Here is a 4656-nt window from a genome sequence, read left to right on the forward strand (position 1 = left end):
CTATAGATCTAGTTGACTAATTTGTGTTTCAATGAATAAGACGTCTACTTTCGATTTCAAGGCTTAAACCGGAAACAGTTAATCTGATTTGACCACAAACTTGATAACCAAAAACATTTCGTCCTCTAAGAATTCACATACGCTACTCTAGAGTAGAGCCATTACTCTTAATATACTCCAACTAAAATCTAAAGAGAATGTCGTATACGAGATCCATGTCAAGACTTTTCAAAGTTCTCATGAATTTGCGAAATGAATAGGCCTATAGCTCTAGGTATGGTTATGTATGCGTTAGGCTAGGTGTGCAAAGTATGTAGATCACAGTCAGTAGGTCGAACTGTGGCTGCGTAGGAATGTGACATACATTAATCTTCGGACTCGAAGACAACTTAGACAAGCCTTATTATTATAGGAATGGTTGATATTGCTACATAGGTTTCTCCTTTTGGAATAATAATTTATTTGGCCAGAACTAGATCTATATATATTATATGTTTTTTTTCCTTAATTAAGATTTTCATTTTGAACATCACATTTCAAATTGAAAATACACCATTAAGCTTTAAGTCTCACTGTAACTGATAGAGAAACAAATTCTGTACAAAAATATAAGAGTAGCAATTTAACACGAAAGCAAAGAAACTTTGTTTGAAAAGATTTAACATGCACATACAGTTCAGTGCAAACAACTCATTGCCAATGGCAAATAGGAAGTCATTCTTCCACGCTTCATTACAAATATAAGTAACAAAGTCACAGTCGATGTCCTTCAAGGAACATAACAATTTCTTTCTTAAGATCCCATAGTCTTCTCAATAGGCCCCTACCTTGCCCATGCTAAGCCAGCGGACACTGCTGTGGTACCAAACATCGAAATGTTTTGTTTCACTGAGATAATTGGGTCAGTAATATGTTTGATATTCACTGCCGCTTAGTGCAAAATTTCCTTTGGTAAAGGTAAGAGTTTATGATTGGGATATTTATTAACAAACTTATGTTTTTCTTAGTCAAAGCACGGACTTTAACAGTTGTTAAACTCGCCATCTTGTTTCATGCCAACCCAATCCTGCTTCAGGGAAAGCCTACTCGGATCCAAGCATCAAGATAAATGGGCATGATATAAATGCAGTGGACAGATTCACATATCTTGGCAGCACATTCTCCAGAAACGGAAAGATCGATAAAAAAAAATCGATCTGCGTATCGCCAAGGCCAGTGCATCTTATGGCAAAATGTCTAAAAATGTCTGGAACAGTTGAGGTATCACCACAAATAATTGAAATACAAATTAAGCTAGGGGTCTATCGAGCTGTCATCCTCCGTACATTGCTCTATGCCTCAGAAACGTGAACAATGTACAGAAAACATGCAAAGAAACTGAACCACTTCCACGTGACATATCTAAGAAAAATACTGAACGTCAAATGGCAAGAAAAAATACCAGATAGGCTACTGAAGTCCTTCGAAGAGTGGGTCTGCTAGCATCCACACATTCCTGATGCAGTCCCAGCTGCGATGGGCAGGACACGTCTGTAGAATGGAAGACCGCCGTATCCATAAACAGCTACTGTATGGCCAATTAAGGGAAGGAAAGCGCTCGCAAGGCGAACAAAACAAAACGCTTCAGGGACACCCTTAAAGTTTCTCTGAAGATGTTCAGAATAGACCCAGACACCTGGGAGAAAGAGGCACATGACAGAGCATCATGGCGTCGCGCTGTGAAAACTGGCGCACAGGTTGCTGAGGAAAAGAGAACAGCGCTGGCAGAAGAAAAGTGCCAGAAAAGAAAAGCAAGGCCAATGACACTAGCTCCAGCTGGAATAACCTGTCCAGTGTACAGCCGAATATTCCGGGCTCACATAGGTCTCACCAGCCACATGAGGAGGCACAAAACCCCAGTGCAAAGCCCTCAACCCCCTGGATGAAAAAAAAAGTGGTCATCATCGAACCACGATGGACGAACTATATTAACATAAAACAAACTTATGTTTTTCTTAGTCAAAGCACGGACTCCAACAGTTGTTAAACTCGCCATCTTGTTTCATGTCAACCCAATACTTTCAGCTTTCAAAACTTACACAGTTTTTCATAACATTGAATACATGCTGGTTTGAATTAGAGCCATTGACATAATATTTTATCATCTTGCTAATTAGAATCATCTTTTACTATTTTTATTTTTACAACGACATGCATAGATGATGTTTCTTTAGACTCTTCATCATGTTTCAATTATTTCTAGAGATATTTTAAATTATTTATTTTTAATATATTTGCATTTTTTTTATATGTATAATCTGTGGACACACCTAATAGGTGTACGCGGGCCGAATAAAACGCTTCGGCGAGCCGCATGAAGCCCGCGGGTGGTAATTTGCCCACCCCTGGTATAGTGTATAGAAAAGTCTTCTTCAAAAAGTTTTGAGTTTATATTGTTGCAACACATCTCGACAAAACTGGGATGTATTACATTTTAAAAGGCTCTGCTTAGAAGATGAAACCACTGTACGTCTCTTACTGAAAATAGTTTACATTTTGAAACGTTGGTAATAATGTCACTTGACTAAGTTAAGATTCAAACACGTAGGCCTATTTCTGACTACAATGAAAATAGCAAAATATCGGATCAAGTTGAAACTTTACACAATTATTCGTTGGCGAAGACAATAGGCTACATGTATCAATAAAAGTATTTAAAAAAATAGTTAATTATTTACTGGTTATTAATTATTTTGTTTAATAAAGACAATGAAATAATTCTTCAATATTCAGAGATTTGTCTAGATATTTGGGTTTTTGCCACCTTAGAAAATTTTACATTTTATTTCTCTCACACTCATTCTTGGATCAAGTTGAAACTTTAAAAAATTATTTATTGTACTGGTACCTAACAAAACACGAATCAATAAATAAATATCAACCAATTTATCAATTAATTATTGGTAATTAATTTGTTTGTTTGATATCGAATAGCCAAATAACTTCTACAGTATTGATATATATATATATATATATATATATATATATATATATATATATATATATATATATATATATATTGCAGTAAATGTGCTGTTCTTCCCCTTAGATTAGCTATGTTTTTTGAAAGCATATTATTGTGTTCCTTGACCAGCCTCTCTACCCCCCAGACCCATTTAATCAGAACGTCACGCTCCCTTTGTCAGGAAGACGGACGCCCCCCCCCCACACACACACGCACACAGTTTGAGAAACGCTGCCAAAGTGATGCGGCAGTTGAGCCTACATTTGTGATGAAATTAAATCACCCAGTATAAATAATTAGTTACTATTTCTATTGATACTTGTGTGGCATCCTTCAGTCACAAAACGACTACAACAATCTCACAGAAATACATTTTGTTGATATTTTAATATTTCATCTCTCCCCTTTTCAATTCATGAGGTGCGTGTCTTCAAATGGTCAAAGATTTAAGTCTTTAAGTTGAACAACAAAAAGTGGGCCTGTTTCTGTATTGGATTGTAAGCCATGTAGAGTATAGTAACAGTCTAGTACAGACTTATTGCAGATTTTTAGTGGCGAGAGGCCTCGAAGTAGCGAGTATCGTTCTTTCCCTACCCCCCCCACCCCCACCACCCGCTTAAGGATAGTCAGACAATCAAATGGTCAACTATTGTTCACAATTGTGCAGTTTTGTAGGTCTAATTTAGTGATGTACGAAGGCACTGTATTCATGAAAACAACAATTAGCTTTAAAATCTCCCTTTTGTGTTCTGCCTCGTGAGCAATGTATGTTAGTGGCCTAACCTTGCAAAGGGAAAAGATCCTCTCTCGAGACGTAAATTGCCACAGAACCTTCTGGTTTTACATTTATTCAGACCAAACATTGAGGAGATCTACTTCAGCTGGTTATTGGCCTAATGTTTGAAACACGCAAGCAAATATAAGTATGCTATGTACACTGACACGTTTGACCTTTAAACATCAGATTTCTTGGGCTTTTTGCTGTTACTGGTGGTGTTGTCTATGAACTGACTTGATAGCTTTGTTGGACTGATTACACGCGTGCTGTATATAAGTATGCATTTTACTACAACTTCCTGTGGCATTTTACGTCTCGAGAGACGATCTTTTCCCTTTGCAACTTCTTGTGTGACTAAAGAGGCCAATCCTTAATACACAACTGCGATCGCAGGTTGGGCATATATAATCAACAGGCGCCGTTGCATTTTCACCCTTCTTTCTGCTTCTGTTGTGTATGACGTCTGCAATCTGTGACCCTTCCTTTATGCTCTCTCTCCATGTGGATCTGTCCAGTGCCACCTCTTCCCAGTTGCCAGTGTCGATTTTGAAGAGCTTCATGTCGCGTTTGCATACATCCGTATAACGTAAAAGTGGGCGACCAGCGGCTCTCCTGCCTTCTATTAGATCGCCATACAGGATGTCCTGTGGAAGTCGACCTACTGGCATTCTACGAACGTGGCCAAGCCAGCCAAGGCTTCTGCTTCTGATAACAGAGCGGATGTCCTGGCACCCTGCTCTTTGTAGCACTTCCTCATTGGTTATCTTATCTTACCACCTTATTTTAAAGATCCGCCTTAGGCATCGGAGGTGGAAGACATTCAGCTTTTTTTCCAGCCATGAGTAGGTTGACCATGTTTCACTTCCGTACAGCA

The sequence above is a fragment of the Biomphalaria glabrata genome, chromosome 6 (genome assembly GCF_947242115.1).
Source record: "Biomphalaria glabrata chromosome 6, xgBioGlab47.1, whole genome shotgun sequence".
Lineage (NCBI taxonomy): Eukaryota > Metazoa > Mollusca > Gastropoda > Planorbidae > Biomphalaria > Biomphalaria glabrata.